This window comes from Triturus cristatus, chromosome 12, assembly GCF_964204655.1.
Source record: "Triturus cristatus chromosome 12, aTriCri1.1, whole genome shotgun sequence".
In the NCBI taxonomy this organism is placed as follows: domain Eukaryota; kingdom Metazoa; phylum Chordata; class Amphibia; order Caudata; family Salamandridae; genus Triturus; species Triturus cristatus.
Window position 1 is genome coordinate 165395974 of NC_140595.1, and position 17747 is coordinate 165413720.

A 17747-nucleotide genomic window follows, 5' to 3' on the forward strand; every position below is an offset into this window, starting at 1 on the left:
TTGATAAACGGGAATGGGCAAGTTGTTGGTCCCGGTTCTCCAGGACACTAACAAGGCCAACATAACAGACCCTCAGGAAATTGCAAATCAATTCGCTGAACATTTCACAGCGGTGTATAAGGCAGTAACTCCCTACTCCGAAGAAGACTCAGCCGAATTATTGAAGGACATAACATTGCCCACCCTCTCCTTGACTGAAAGACAACTATTGGATAGCTCCTTGACTACGAATGAGGTAGCGCAAGCAATTCGATCCCTCAATTCATGGAAGGCCTCTGGCCCTAATGGGATCCCCATCGGATTATATAAACTTAACCCTGATAAATTGGCTACCCACCTTAAAGTCATGTTTGAAGAGAGCAGGGAGAAAGGGGAGTTACCGATAGATCAACGAATATCTAATATTGTAACTATCCATCAGACAGGCAAACCCAAAACAGACTGTACTTCGTATCGGCCTATCTCCTTCCTTAACGCTGAACCTAAAGTTCTTGCAAAAGTACTGGCTAATCGTCTCATAAAAATTATATCCAATCTCGTAAACCCTGATCAGTCTGGTTTTATTCCACATCGGAACACAGCTCTGCACCTGCGCCGAGTCCATGGGTTTTAGGCAGGGCGGGCACTATAATGGAACCGGCTATTTTGGTTTCCTTGGACGCCACTATGGCATTCGATACGATCGAATGGCCCTATCTTCTTGCGGTGCTCCAGAAACTGGGGTTTGGCCCGGAATTCATTTGGTGGGTGCGCCTCCTTTACTCTGCGCCATTGGCGCGAGTCGTGGTTAATAATAAACAGTCAGATACGTTTGCCTTGAGCCGCGGCACCCGTCAGGGATGCCCACTCTCCCCCCTTCTATTTGCCTTGGCGTTAGAACCACTGGCAGCCTGGATCTGACGAGACCTGGTGATCCACGGGTTTCGCTGGTCACCAGATTGGGAAGACCGCATCTCGCTCTACGCGGATGACATACTACTCTACCTGACCGACCCAAAAAAATCTCTTATCGCCAGAGTGGACATATTGGCAGTATTTGGGAGGTATTCAGGGTTCACGATTAATTGGACCAAGTCCCGTTTACATGCCCTACATGGGGGCGTACCAGCCCTACCCCGTAATTGTCCGCTTCAAGTCAGTACCACATGATTTAAATATTTGGGGATATTCATATCCTTAGACCCCATACTCCGTTACGATAACAATCTGCTTCCCCCTCTATTACGACTAAAACGAGAAATAGCCAGTTGGAAATCTCTCCCTCTCTCCCTCCTGGGTAAAGAGGCCCTTTTCAAAATGATGTCCCTCCCCCGTTTCCTTTACGCCCTACAAAATTTGCTCGATCTTGTCCCTCTGACCTATTTTAAAGAAATCGAAAGCCTCCAGAGGGAGTTATTGTGGAGTAGAACACCACGCATAGCCCTGCAGAAACTTACCTTAAAATGGTATGATGGAGGCATTAGCCTCCCCGACAGTAAAAAAAACTTTTGGGTGGCTTATCTAGCTGCAATTAATCACGGCACCTACGGTGCCTCTGATGATCCGGGCTACCGAATGGACAAGTGGCTTCTTCCGGGGGGGAACTATAGGTCGCTATACTCGAAGCCTAGCCGACCTCCCTTGACAGGCCCTACTGGACATTTGATAAGCGTATGGCATGCTGTGCAGAAGTCCCTCGGTTGGGAGGGTAAATTGACTTTGGCCACCCCCCTATGGGACTCTGCACAATTGGGGAACCTGTGGACAACAAATGGGTTTGACAAGTGGAACATGATTGACATCTAACGAATTAAAGACCTGTGGGAGGAATGAAAACATTTGCAGCCCTTCAAAGCCAACACGAACTGGCAGACTTGGAGCGTTTTCGTTACACACAGGTGTGTCTTGCCCTACGCTCGGTCCTCCCACATGGTACCTCCCCTCCAGAATCCTCCCCATTGGAGGATAGAATATTGGACAGCTACCTCCCAGAGAAGACCATTTCATTGATCTATAATAAACTAATATATAACATGGATGACCCCCTTTCCCTGCTAAGGCAAAAATGGGTAGCGGACAGAATTGAGATGGATGATGAGGAGTGGCAGGAGGTCGTGTCTTCCCCCGGGTAGTTGCGATTCCAGCAAGACTATGACTAGTGCAGCTCAAAATCCTGCATAGGGTATATATGACAGGGCCGTGAATGGTACAAATAAGAAGAGCAGAAACAGGGGAATGTCGTAGGCGTTGTGGACACACGGGTACCTTTATGCACATCATCTGGGAATGCACACACATTCAGTCCTACTGGAAGTAGATACATGAAGTAATGGGGGCGGTCCTTGCGGTTCCTATCCACCCGGAAGCACGTAGATGTTTACTGAACATATGGGAACCAACCGATCTAAACGCATACCAGGCACAATGGGCCACCCTGGGGTTCATGCTGGCAAAAAGGAACATCGCCCAGGCCTGGGGGCGGTGGGACCACCTACACTAGCAGATTGGAAGTCAAGTATGGACTGGTCCATGTTCCGTGAAAGGACAGTATATGCTGCTCGTGGCCGCCCAAAAAAGTGGTCCGAATTTGGAGGCCTTGGAACTCGTACCGGGGGACATCTGTGCTCCCCCTCAGCAACTAGCCTTAGACAACCTGCTTTCACTATGATCTGTCCTTACTGTGTGTATTGTGAATGATTATTGCTGTATTCTGTCATGCCTAAATCAATATTGCAATTGTTGATATGATCGCTTGTATGCCGATGACTGTTAATAAAAAGATTTACACAAAAAAAAAAGTATTAAAGCAATGTTTGAATTGTTGGTTGAAATAATGCTGGGAAAGCAGACCAACCAGTAGGTACAGAAATAGCAGAAATTTAAATCCCATAGGCAGGTCAAAATCTCAGTAGGGTTCTAGCTGCAGCTGAAACAAGGGCTTGGTCTAAACTATAAATGAGGTAGGCGACTGACTGCTTTACAGAAAAAGGGGTTGAATGAAGAATCCAGAATATGTTCTTAACTATCATCAGGAAAGACTGTAGTGCCTGCCTAAGGTTTATCCATAGAATTCTTCCACTGTATGAATTAGGGAAAGATTGGAAAGGTTCTTACCTTTTATGACCACAATTTCATGACTGAATAAACTAAATTTGTGTATTTGCAGGAGAAGGACCAGTAAGGCTTAACGTAGCCAACCGTTCTTGACCTCTATACAGATCTTACAGATGTGCTCTAGTTTCCTGTCATACCCTTCTCCTTTCCAAACACTATATAGGACCTGACTTGGTCAGCCCTTCTTATTCTCTACAGGGGCCTCACCGATGCACAGAAAGACTAGTTTCATGCAATACTCAATCTACTTTGGAGGGGAAGCCACTGTAACCTGTGCGCAGCTGTTGATCTACCCTCTGCCTTAACCTTTGTTATCACTACAATAGCAGATTGATTTTGTAAAAGATTGAAGACAGTATCATAATTGCTGAAGTATTTGAACCAGTTTACAACAACCAAAACGCAAAGGGAAATTTTCTCACCCAATTGTTAGTTTAGCAAGCATCTCAGAAGATCACATCATAAGAACCTTGCCAGAGCTGGCTCCATTTAGAAGATCTTGGAAGAGAAATTCACCCTGAGCATCTCCTTTTCTATTAGACGTGGTCCAATAGGAAAGTTGGGTTAGATCAGCTTAATGCAAGAGTAGGTCACAGCACTCTTCAAAAGGACCGCAATTGCCAATTCAATACAAAATAAAACGGAGACCAGTTTCCGATCTTCCAGAAGCAATCAAAACACTGGCAACTGTAGTCCTTTATGAAATACAATATCACATTGACCCAACTAGCTGATCAGATGCCAATGCTTTGGGCATTAAAATGTTCCACAGCACAGAAAAAACATTGAATGGTATGAGGGAGAGTTACTACAGATCTGAGACTCAGGAAATATACCTGTTCCATTTCTAGAAATAGGCAAGTTGTCTTTGGTAAGTGGATCATATACTAGTTAATAAAAACAGAAAGAAATGACTCTGAGTGGGGTTATGAGACACAAGCATAACCTTGCTGAAATCATTACTATAAGAAACCACGCAGCATATCAAGTCATGTCACAATTTGCCAAAAAAAGAATAACATCTGATTTACTGCAAGCCTCTGTGCTCTTCCTGATCCCGCAATATGTTACTACTAGCTGGGGTGACTACAGTACACCAATATGTTCCCAACATCCAGACCCGGGCAAAGCCTAGGATCTTGCACTCCCATTCAATTAGTAGACAAATAATCTGACAGAAGTGGAGTACAGGGTGCCATTCAAAGGAGGCGTAGCTTTGCAAACCAAATTGAAAGGAGATGGACTGAATAAAACCTTAAACGCAAGTGAGTTCTTAGATTAGGTCTTTAATACCTCCACTTGGTAATCAATAAGGGCCACCATAGGCACAAAAATCATTATTGCATGCCACACCTTCAAGCAATGGTTAGGGATGCATGAACAATAAGTCAATGAAATAACAAAAAAAGTGTTGTGGAGGCTATAATGTTTATTAAAATACAGGACTGTTGAGACCTCCATTGATGACAATGGAGTAGCTCCGGGCTTATAATGGCTGGTATAAGCCTTCTGCTCCAACATTGCAATTTTTGCCTTTATGTTTCTCTCTTTTCAATTTAGAACATTCTATCCTTAGAGGGTAGAATGTTCGAATGACCTTAAAGCCCTTCTGCCTCAAGCTATACCAGTTGGTAAAGGCACTCTCCCACCAATACAGGCTGTAAATTGGGATCAGAGCCTTTGACAACTGGTTCAGCAGCGGGCTATAAGGCTTTACTCTCCTTTGACCTGTACAAAGGGAGGGAAATAAACATAGTTTTTGCAAAGCAACAGTAATAGTAATTATGTACCACTCGTCCAATCTAAAGCTATGAAAATAGGCCACATTTAGAAAGGAATTCAGTGATTGGTACTTAGGATTTCCTGAGTAAACACTATGGTAACCATACCATCTGTGTGCTTGATTATGTTATCCAGCAGAAAGGGATACTTTGTCAGGTGCTTCATCTCTGAGGCAATGAGGTCTTTGAGCTGAAGTTGTCGAGAGTAAGGGCCGGCTTTTCCTTTCTGTAGTAAAGAAACAACATTTATTGAGACAATGAATATACAATGACTACAATACACAGTTAGATCAGTTATACTACACATCACACAAAGCATTACCCTTAAGACCCCAAAGGACATTTCTCTCCTCAAGTGATGGGGCAAGATAAGGGAACTAAGCCTTGAAAAAAGGACTGATGGGTGGAAAATTCTTGTTATCATTAAGCAAGGCTTTGTTTTAGGCATTGTTACCCATTGAGAACTCATTTAAATTAGGGTTACTACCACAGAGTGAAGCTCAGCAACTTTGGCAGCTGAGGAAAGAGGAACTAAAAGCTGCAGAAAACAGTTTCAGTTGATTGGAGCTCCATGACAAAAAGTCCCTCTCAAGAGCAATACCGACTTCAAGGAATATGTTATAATAAGAACGTTTCCTTAAAATTGTCACCACTGGTACCTGCCACCAAAAGCAAACTCAAATCTGCAGCTAATTTCACATACTGGAAAGAGGATAACCTGACAGATTGAGATCGGAAACCTGGATCTTTGCAGAATTGAACGGTTGCTGTGGGTGCACTCAAACAGGTTTATAAGACATCTTGGAGACAATGCATGCACAGGCAAATTGATTACTTGAGAAACACGATCAACTGCTTTAAGAAATTAGGGAGATGTAAAGGCAAAGTCACAACCTTTAGGTGAAAAAAGAGAGAGTAGAGACCACAGTCCAGGAATTGAATTCACAATGAGACGCTGTTAACTTCCATAGGCAGATGAAAATATATGTGTCTGGTCAACATAATATTATCAGAGAACTAGAGCTGCCAGCCTTGCATTAGGGCAATTAGGAACATTTGCCCCGATCTGAGATGCCTGAATAAACAAATAACCACCAAAATTACAAAGGAGAAAGAAAAACCACCTCAAGCAGTTGACAAAACTGGGAGGGGGGGGGGCGCTGGAGAGCCCATGGCAAGATGGCCACACCTTAGTGCAGCTCAGCCCACTGGGTACGGGAAACCTACCATAAATCTGGCCATCCTCCCCTAAATTGTAAAAAATATATCTTCTCGCTGGCCTGAATCACCTGGTGGTGTCTACAGAGGATAATCTTGTTGGGAAGTGTGACATGAAACTGAGAGATGGAGTAGAGATCGGCACAGCTGGGCCAGGAGGTCAGGATCAGTGCTTGGGCCGTGGTGGCTCCTGGATCACCTCGTTGTAACAGGAGACCGAGGCCCGATATACAGTGTGGAGCCTGCTGGTAGCCTTGTGAAGCAGAATGGACATCAAGAACTACAGTGGAGGTAATGGGGACTAGGCCGGGGTGCCTCCCTCCAGTATGCGGCGGCGAGGGATGAGGCAGCCTCGCGGGCCGCATATGCAAATTGAGGCCGAGGCACCAGCCTAGCAGAAGTGGATGCTGCAAAGGATCCTCACTTGCCATGCTTTCATACAGGTGGTAGTGTGAGCGCAGACATTTCTGGGAAGGAGAGGCATCCGGTTGTGGAGTCTGCTGGTAGCCTCATGAAGCAGGCAGGACACTAAGAACTACAGCGGAGTTGAGTGGCCCTGTCGCTGGCCTGAATCACCTGGTGAGGTCTATGGAAAATAATCTTGCGGGGCAGTGCGGCACGAAACTGAGTGGCGGAGGAGAAATCAACATGGCCGGGCCGGCAGTTCAGGATCAACCCCTGGGCCACCGCAACTCTCGGATCACCTCATCAGAACAGGAGACTAAGGCCAGAAAAACGGTTTGGAGCCTGCCGGTAGCCTCGTGAAGTGGCGCGGCGGACACCAAGAACTACAGCGGAGGTAAGCGGGACCGGACTGGCAGTGCCTCTCCCCTGGTGTGCCTCAGCAGTGGGGGTCAAGGCGGCCTCGCAGGCCGCACATGCAAATTGAGGCCAGGACTCAGCCTAGCAGAAGCGGATGCCTCAAAGGATCCTCACTGGCCATGCTGATATATGGCACTGGAAGGACAGGCATCCGGTGTGGACATGGAGAGCAGTGGATTCTAACCACGGGAAGCCACAAGCAATGGAAAACAGCACGACGTGGTCGACGCCTGTACATGTGGTGAATACATGCTGAGTGGTATGTGACGACTGGAGAAGGCCGCCACACATGCTGCAGAAAACCGCTATTCTATTGGTCAGTTCCCCATAATAGATGGCTAAACTCCGTTCCGAAGGGGAAAATAATGTGGTAAACGAGGACACCCACTGAGTTGTGCTGTGCTACAACAAACATTGGTGCTTGAGACAGGAGCATCAGAGGCCTTCAGTTACCTGCAACACTATCTGACTGTTTCTGAATATGGGGGCCCAGAAAAGAGAGTTGAAGAGCATCAATAGTGTGGCTAAGGACTAGTGCAATTCCGGAGCAGCGCAGTGAGTTCTCCCACATCTCACCTTCCCGCCTGGGCGATCCTGGCGTCATTTGCGATTTCCAGCTGACACTAACCACAGGTACCACGACTGCGGGCTGGGTGAGGCGTGTGCGTCACTGCCGCAGATGCATAGGATTGCGTTCTGTTGAGGCCACGCTGCACCGGCAGCTGCCTACGTTAGGAAGCTGACGATCGTGAGTGCTCACAATGGGGAAGACGGACAAGAGGCAGGCAAGACAAGGGGGTCAGCCCACCTGGCCAGCAGAAGGAAACATCTTAGAAGCAACACTCCTGGCCGTGCAACGCAGCCTGCAATCTATTGATAGGAAGATTGACACATTGAATAGACGTATCAACAACATAGCAGCAAAAATCGACAGGCAGTCATCACGTTTTGCAAAAACTAATAAGAGAATATCTAAGGTCGAGGCAAGATTCAAACTGTGAGCTCAAAAGCCTGAATATGAAGAGCGTCTTGGCAGTTATTCAAGCAAAAAACAAGGACTTGGAAGCGCGCTCGTGCTGCAATAATTTACACATAATTGGGGTCCCAGAATCTACAAATGCCGGAAAAATGGAAACCTATATTAAGGGCATGCTGTCGACAATATGTGGTGCCCAGAACTTATCCTAACTGCTGGTGGTAGAACGAGCACACCGTGAACTCATGACGCGGCCTCCGCCTGGGACTCCCCTGCATCACATCATAGTGAAGCTTTTGAATTCTCGAGCTAGGGATGGCATCCTCTGGCTGGCTTGAGGAAAGGGGAAAGTCGAATACCAAGGAAGCAAATTCACTTTCTTTCCTGATTTCTAGTTGGCTAGGAGAGAGGTTCGACCAATCAAGAACTAGCTACAAAAAGAGGACATTTCCTATTCCATGTTGAACTCGGCACGCCTATGTGTGGAACAACAAGGTCAGCAGAAAATCTTCACAACGTCTAAAGCGGCCAAGGAATACCTGAATACGCTCTTACCTGGTAAACACGCCCGGAGCACAACGGATGCAGATGACGGAGAAATTTAACCGACTTGACTAAGCACTAGGCCTCACCAGGAGCTACTTATAGACGCTCAGCGACTGCCCCCAGCCATAGCTGTGGCCATTACTGGCCTGGGGATCATGACAACGTTAAAGCTGAGGACATATCCAAGCCAATTTGAGATGGACAGCTTTGATCCTGTGAACCCGGCTACCTTCGCACCCCTGGAGGGAGAGGATACCTGGCGAATCCCCGTGACGGAGCACCCCAGATAGCACATGGTGCTGCAATTTATTTTGGTTTTGAGTATAATGCCAATGCTGAAACTGTGCATGTTCATTGTTTTGGGGGTTAGGATTGCTGAAGTGGGAGGGGGAAGAATGTTGGGATGTTCGAATCTTGTATAACCACACAAAACATACATTGTTCTCTATGATACGTATAAAGGACAGCATAGAAGCCTTGCACCATTCCCATTTCAGCGAGATGACTACATGGCAGCATGCAGGAGATAGCATACATTTCATTACATGGAATGCACGTGGCCTCAATAATCCCCGTAAGGTTAGGCTAGTGCTCCGGTTTCTAGATAGTCATAATATACACATGGGTATATTGCAGCAAACATGTTTGGATAGGCGCTCAGACTGCACTATAGGTGCCTGTTGGACATCGTGCTAGCTAGCCTCCTCTTATTCTACATACTCAAGGGGGGGTCCTACTTTTAGTTAAGCACATGGCTCCCTTCACGCTCACGACTCATTATGCGGATAGGGCCAGCTATTAATTGCCCATTGGATGATAGCTGGCACTGCTGTCACATTAGTTAACATCTACGCACCTAACATATTGCAACCACGTGGAGACTGATACTGTACACTACACCGGCCCACATCCTCTGGGTAGGGGATCTCAATACATACCTAACCCTGCAGAAGATTGCTCTGCGAACACCGACAGGCATGGTAAGCAGGCATCTATGGTGATCCGGAGTGGCATGGAAGAATATGGGATGGTTAATGCCTGGCGACTATGATACCCTGCATAGAAGGAGGACACATTTGTGTCCTTTGTACATGGCACGTGGTCCAGATTAGCCTATCGGCTTATATCTACTGAGGTCTGCAGTGGGTAGAAGATCTACGCCACTTACCTAAGATTTTATCGGACCATTCAGCAGTCCTAATGGGGCTGAAGTTGGCGCATGGAACTCCCACACCGTTCACTTGGCTTTTCTCCCAGCGGCATTCCTAGATGCGGCATTCAAAGAGGAGGAGTGGAAAGCAATTGTAGAGTAATTTGCATTAAATTTCAGCTCATTATCAAGCCGGAGCTCTCTGTGGGAAGCCTTTAAAGTAACAATACACAGGACATATATAGGCACTCAAGCGTGGGTACTGAAAACAATTTGTAAACAGTAAAAAACGCTAAAGATAAGCTTAATTCCCTGGAGAGGGAATATGAACACCAGCCAAAAGAGGCCATATTGGCTTCTGTTAGGGAACACCTGACCAAATTTGAGACCCTTACTGAACAAGAGATGCAATTTATTTTTAAGCGTCACGTCACACAGGCGTACGTTGAAGGAGGGAGGCCTGAACACAGCCTTTCACAAAAACTGAAGGCACACAAAGGCCCAGACCCCATTGTCCACTTGGTGATCGATAATGGTACCACACTCTACTCCAACTCAGATATACTGCAGGAGTTCAGATTTATGCTATATGAGCATCGCTGATCGAGCTTGGTCATCATTTCGAGGAGGTTACACTGGTGTGTCTTTCACCAGGGGAGAGAAAAAGCCTAGTTCAGCCAATGACAGTGGAAGACTTCAGAGAAGCCATACATGCTCTCTGGAATGGTAAGGCCCCAGGTATAGATGGGATTGTGGCAGGGGTGCTATATAAGGAGTATGCCAAACTGCTAGCTCCGCAGCTAAATGCAATGTATAAGGAGCCTACTTTAGTCACACACTATCGTCCTCTCTGAGAGAAGTACTGATAGTGACGTTACTAAACCAGACAAGGCTCCGGAGCGGTACAAATCTTATAGGCCACTAACTCTCATTAAGATAAATGCCAACATTTTTGCCAAGGTGATTAGAGTGTTCCTACAGCCCCTGTATCGCAGTTCGTGCTGCCAGATCAGTCTGTCTTTATAACGGCTCGGTCAACGACACACAACCTACCACTATCTTTGCACTGTTCCAAGAAGTGGAACCCACCTTGCAGGCGGCGGTTCTATTAAATGCAGCCAAAGCCGTTGATTCTATCGCATGGATTTTGTGGTATTAGGCCGCATATGGATACCAGAGGCATTCTTAAAATGGATTCGCTTTTATATGAGTGCTCAACAGCACGGGTGCATGTCAATGGTCACACATCACATGCTTTTAGTGTCGGTAGGAAGACGTGGCAGGGTTGCCTCCTGTCGCCGATGCTATTCGTGCTTACCATACAGCTGCTTGCCTTCATTATTCAGCAGAAACACGCCCTTGCTACCCTTAGATTTCATCTATGACCCTTGAACATCTCACTATATACGGACGATATGATGCTGTACATTAGTGAACCGTCTGCATATCTGGCCCTGTTAAATAGAGAGTACATACAATTTGAGTGCTACTCTGGTGGTATGTGTATCAACTGGATGAAATCCATAGTCCTCCCGCTAACAGCTTTTATGCAACGCTGCAAAATTGGGTTCCAGCTGGAGTGGGAGACAGGCCCTGTCAAATATTTAGGGGTATGGGCGCACAGAGAGCCTAAAATAGTGATATGTGAGAAATACGGCAAGGCAATGTCCAGATTGGAAGATTGAGTTGCGTGCTGGACAACCCTCCCGCTGTCATGCCCTGTGGTCCAGCCCCCAAGACGTTCCAGTATTTAAGGAACCTCGACGCATTCAAACGCGCTTAGCGTTCTTGCTTCGAGCTCCATTTCCGTCCTTGTTGCCTGACTTCCATTGTCGTGTTTTCCTGTTTCCACAATCGACCCCTAGAGGGTTGGATTCTTGCCGTGAAAGTTCTCTCTGACTCCCCTGGACCCGGTGTTCCACCCCGCAGCCATCTCCTCCTTCGCTGCCGGGCCGGATACTGCCTCTATCTCCCTGGTGTATTGGGAGAGATTTGCATCTACGTTCCTTTTCTTCCCGAATCCCTCTACCCCTGGCGCTCCTCCCCGCGGTTGGCGCATTCCTCGCCGCCGGGCCGGGCACGCTGATCTTTCTTCAATCATCCCGATTCCTGGTGTTCCGCCCCGTGGTCAGATCTTTCCACGCCGCCGGGCCGGGCATTGCCAATCAACTCCACAAACCTTAGAAAGTAGTTGAAGGTGAGTTACGGTCCCTAGAGTGGTTCATCTACTTCTTTCTTCCATATCTACCACTTACCCTATCCTGGTGCTCCGCCCCGCGGCTGGCTCTGTCTTCGCCACCGGGCCGGGCACTGCCTGCTTGTTCAGCCTTATAGTCTGCCTGGTGGCTCTACATATTTGCGTGGGTTGTTCCCTCGCCTATCCCATGAAGAGACTGTCCTGTTTTTCCCTTGGGATACTTGCGTGGACCACTGTGCTTTTTCTCCTTACGACAGAATCACGGTAACAGCGCAGTGCGCTGCCTTTTTTCTATATATTTGTTTATGGTAACCGTAAGGGGGGTACTCAGTGTTGCTTTGATCTTTTGGCAGATTGTACCATAAGCCTTAGCAGAACAACTCCACTATTATTCGTAGTGGACTCAAGGTGGAGTACAATCCTGTGTACCTGTAGTACTCCAGCAGAAGGGTGGGGTGAGTTGCACACATTTATAGTATATGTTTAGTATATAGGGGAAACCCCCCTCTAACCCTGTGTTCTCTGTTGTATAGGATACTAAATGTTGAACCACTGACGCCTTCCCCCTATACGACTAGATGTAACCTAACAGTGGTAGGTGTTGTCAAGGGTCTAGTCATACAAGTGGGTCGTACTGAGAAGACAGGAGATAACACAGTCTTTGTTTTACAGCTGGGTATTGCCTCACCTATTCCTGACCTGCCGCCAGCCACGCTACAGGAGTTTACCCCCGCCTTTCCTTGTTTTGTTTCCCTGTTTTCCTCTGGCGGGCCAACCGATACTCTAGAGTCTGATAGAGTCGGAAAGCCGTCGGGAAAGGCTGAGGCATTCTCTCCAAGTTCCTGACGCTCCTGCAGAAATATCCTGGCACTCCTTACACCCGCTCTCCCTGGCGGATAGACTAGCTTTCATAAAACTGGTGGTACTGCCACAGTTTCCATATCTGTTTATTGACATTCCAATAGTGCTGTCCAAATCCTTCTTTAAGCAGTTGCACTCCCTGTTGATCACACTGGTATGGGCTGGCAAGAAGCCAAGGATCAGGTGGGAACGTCCTCGCCCTCCCATACCTGGATGGAGGATTCTGTGCCCTAGATTTTAAGCTATATAATTTGTGTGCACAGGCACATTTTACACACTTCTGGTATACGGCACATGATTTCACACCTCATGTAGCAAACAAACATGATGGCGCTCTGAACCCACTCAGGGTTATCCTGCCACACAAGCAAAATGAGATTCCCCAAAATGAGATAAACATGTTACACACTACATTGATGGCTTGGCACGCTCTGGCTAGGAGAGCTGGGAAGAATCGGTTGGATGCCCCTGCAGTGCCCCTACAACACCATCCAGACATAACTGTGACACAGGAGGATGGATTGCTCCAGATGTTATAGGAGGAGGGACTACGCACTATGGCGATTTGTAAATGAATGGTAACTTCCTAACACTACCCAATGAGACAGCTCTGTGGGCAAACACCCCATTATTTGTCTTCCTATATTACCAACTTTGAGCAGCTATATGCGTGCACAATCCACACTTTCCCAGTGAATCTCCTACGCTCGTGACACTACAGGTACTGCTCACCAGTGCGACGTGAAAACACATTATTACTAAACTATATGCTGCAGCACAGAAGGATGGTACACAGGGAAGTTGCAAAGTAATGGCAAAATGGAATGCGGTGTTACCACAGCTTATGGGGGAAGAGGATTTGAGGTTTTGCTGTGGGCAATTAAGCACCCTTACCTCAAATTGTAATTTGAGGATGATTCAGTTGAAGATCTTGCACCAAATGTATTATACCCTGATGCAGTTATCTAGGTATGGGTCAAAGGGCAACTAGAACTGTGTACGCTGCCGAGCCAAATAGGCAGACTTTATAAATCTGCGTGGTCATTTCCACGAGTGAGGTAATACTGGGTTCAAGTCACAGATACACTATCTGATATGATTGGAGCGAGGTTGGAGTGCAAACCGTCGATCTGCCTCCTAGGACTGCTGAGCGACTTCCGGTCACTAAATCGGAAACTCTTGTCAGTAAGATTGTTACTAGCAAACTTTAGAGTGGCATTTCTTCAGGGGAGTAAATCTAACCCTACAAAAGTGTATTGGTTGCCTGACATGGCACAATGTAAGACACAACTGGAACTGTATGTTGAGGAGCAGCCAATGAAGTCAAGGCCAAAATACTATTAGAGGCCAGTGATGGCTTATTTGCAGTCCAACATTTGGAATGGTGGGTAAGGTGATGAACGAGAAACAAGCATGTACGGATACTACAGATCTGTGTCATATTTGAAATTATCATTTGCATTAAGAATGTTCGTGATGGTGCACTTGTGACTTCACTGTCTACAAAACAGGGTGTGAAAGAAGGACCATATTAGACTTGTAAATGACAATGTGTTGGATACTACTTGTAGTATGACATTTGTTGATTTTATATGTTATGCCTACTTTGATGAAAATGATAATACATTTTTATGTTTTTAAACAGTTGACAAGACTGACTACTTTTGAGACGACAAAACTAAACTCATTCTAGATTCATGCCATCAAAATTTGTGGTTAAGGTGATGGAAACAAGTTGAACATATTGGAATTTTGCTATTTAATTTATGACTCTCATAGAAGGAGTGGTGAGGCCAGGTTTGCCTCTTTATGGCGCTTAAGTGTTTTACCTAAAATATAAATTCACTTTGCAGTTCAAACCACAACTCTTTATTTAAAAATCCTGTTCTGAACAGGTATTTACATCTTGATGTTTAAAAACAATGCCCTTAGACATCAAAGGAAACTGTGTAACAGTAGACATACCAAGTTTGGAGAATTTGCATGAACAAGTTTATTTTACTGTTCCCAAGCTGAAGTAAAGTAATACTGTCTGCATGTTTATTTACATTAAGAATTAGATTTAATGATTAAGAAGATTGTACAGACGTAAGGTTGAAAAAATCAATAAACTTGAGTCTTTACCATGTTACCAGTTCCCAAAATATAGACAGAGGCTGTATGGATACCCTAGTTTAATGGTTCTTAACCTGAGATCCAGAGACCAGTGTAGGTCTGCGAAGCCTAATTATGCACCCTGTGACTACTCAGAACTTTTTTAATTATTAACAGATTAATACAGTGTGTATAAATAAAGATGCAAATTGTAAAACTGAACATTTTCAAAGGTTCAGTAAAAGTGATGGAATTTGAAATTGGAGGTTAAAAATTATGTTGGTGTCCACAGTTTGATTCACAGGAGCAGTGGAAATGCGTCAAAAAGAACATAGTATGGAAGATGGGTGATCTCAGTTAAATTTAGAAAAGTCCAAATTATGCCAGTAAAATTAAATGTTTTATTTTTTTTTTATATTCGTTTGTGGTCCAGTGGTCCAGGTCCAGTAAATTGTTAAGGGGGGGTTCACAAAAGTCAAAAGGTTAAGACCACTGCCCTAGTTCAAGAACCACATCCAGAAGCTTCATTCTTTAGCTACTGAGGCAACCAGCAGCACTAGTCCTGTTCCTTGTTATTTGATGTTTGAGGCACTTCGTGTTTACGCCTTCATAACTTTTTTCTACAACATGGATCCAAGCCAAAAATTTGTTGCCACATTATGGAAATTCAAAAGATATCTAGGTTGTGTAGGATCCCCATATCTAAACTAAGAAAATAACCAAAAGAAAGATTGTTTCTTTGTTAATGGGAAAAACTGGGAGAACAGTGCTTTGCCAGAAAGCACATGAGTTCAAAAGGTTTGCTCTGCTAAGAACCCTATCTTTCCAGCTTTCAGGTTTGCCAAAAATCATTTTTAAACACAGTTTTTGCATTTTACCAAGAAGCAGTCAACTTTTCCTATTTTCCTTTTGTGGTTTCTACTTACTTGACGTGCTTGATGGAAACAGATTGAAACCCATGTGTGAACATATACAACTACATTTCTGAAAAGTTGACACAATTTGGAATTCAGAAAGAGGTAAATTTACCTACATTGCTCAAGCTTTTCCTGAAGAAACGTATTGTTAAAATAAAAGAAAATGTAAAAAAAACAAGGGAAGTAACAGAAATAGGTGATCTTTCATCTTCATTTTTTTACCCCAAAGGCTGAGTTGGAAAACTAATACAACTTTCCATTCACAATAATATACAGTATTTGTTAGTTGTACAAAAACACGCAATTCCCTGGTCTGATGTGTCAGCTGCGGTTTTTAAAGAGTTTTTATTGTGTATGAGCTATGCTTCAATTAACATGCTAAATTCTAATGAATGAAAAATGGGTATGAAATAAACCTATACATTTTTTAAAATGTGCACAACATACTGAGTTTAGCATTAGTGGTAATTTGCATAACTTTGAATTTTAGGTTACCTATATTATCAAATGATTGAAACAGCATTACACAAAATGTATTCTTTCTTGTTTACTGGCTGACATTTAGCAGCCAAAAATTAAAGATTAATTCAGGTGATAATAATTTATGCTGTGCTATTTCCAGATAACATCAATACCACACATGCGTGAGTGGGCCTATTTCCAGTGAGAGTAAAAACCCAAAAAACCAATGTGGAAAATACAATTGTTGCCAAGAAATGCATCCCATTTTGGGGATGTGGGTAGCACAGTGGTCGGGGTTTGGCCGCCACCCAGGCAAACCTACTACACCGAGACATTTCTGAAAGCTAGACACCAAGGGAAGACCAGGGGGGTGTGACTTGAGTGGATCTTATTACTCTTTCCTACCAGGAATGCCCAGCAAACAAAAAAAATGGATAAAATGACACATTTTCCTCACATTTCTTTGAGGGAAAGTTCATAATCTGCGAGGAGGTACAACATTTCTATCACCGAGGGCTCCCACACTACTCCCTATAAAAAAATGTTAGCCCGCTTGTGTACTCTCGACCACTGTGCTCCAGCATGCCCAAGGGGTACAATTAATATCTAATTATGTATGCACTATTGACTGCGCTGCGTCTTTGTCTTTTCAATCAAGTGTATTTGCTCAAACCTCCGCCCATCATCCCACGCGTTCCATAGACATCCTCCGACTTCCAAGTATGTGTGTTGTACATACACTGCCAGAGAGGAGGAGGGCTTACATGTGACTCTCTCAAATATATTACCGCTGGAGAACTGTAATTGTAGCACAGAACTTTGTTCCAGTATTGTATCGTTCATTGATTTTCCTGCTCATCAGTTACAGTAGAAAGCAGTGCACTGTAAACAAAAGAACACTGAAATGTCTCACTTACAGTCAGCTACAGAACCAAAGTGCTGCTTAATGGATCTAAAATGAACCTAGTAGAAGGTTAAACAAAGTTACAGCAGCTGAAACTTGGACAAATGTCAGCAGCATCAATATAATGCTCTAAAAAGAGCACATTTCACTTTGAGGACTCTTGTCATAAAACATGCAGCAAAGATTTTGGTAATAGCCTCCTGGAGCAGTTCTGAAGCATTTTCGGCTTATTAGCAGAATTGTTGTCACCCAAAATGAAGATAGGCAGGTATGTAAAAATATCACAATTGCATGGATCTATGAAGGATCTAAAGCTGTAAAAGTATGCATCAAAGAGAAACCTTACATGTATGTTGGACTTCAAATACAAAAGTAAACAGAAGGCCTCCAGGATATAATTACTTCTTATCTTACACAAAGACCTTACCAACCCTGAACAAACTTAATTGATTCAAACAGATATTCTGGTGGGAAGGACAGGGACTATGAGCAGAAAGACATACCTGCATGAATAGGTTACATTGGGGCTCCTCCTGTTGTTTGGTTTTGATTAACTCCAGGGCATTAAACTGATAACAGCAAAACCTTGCAGCTTCCTGCTTTATCTCCTCTCCAGCAGACCCATCAAACTAGATAGATAAAAAAAGCCATAAACCAGAAATTCAGCAAATGCTCAAAGCTTTCATTTTTTTGTTTTTAGTCCTCACATATGACAGTAGGTGGGAG

At 44.7% G+C, this 17747-nt stretch overlaps 1 pseudogene; it reads right to left on the bottom strand.

Annotated features, from left to right (window-relative positions):
* LOC146772985 (rho guanine nucleotide exchange factor 11-like) overlaps positions 1 to 17747 on the bottom strand; it is a 316652-nt pseudogene that overhangs the window by 190114 nt on the left and 108791 nt on the right.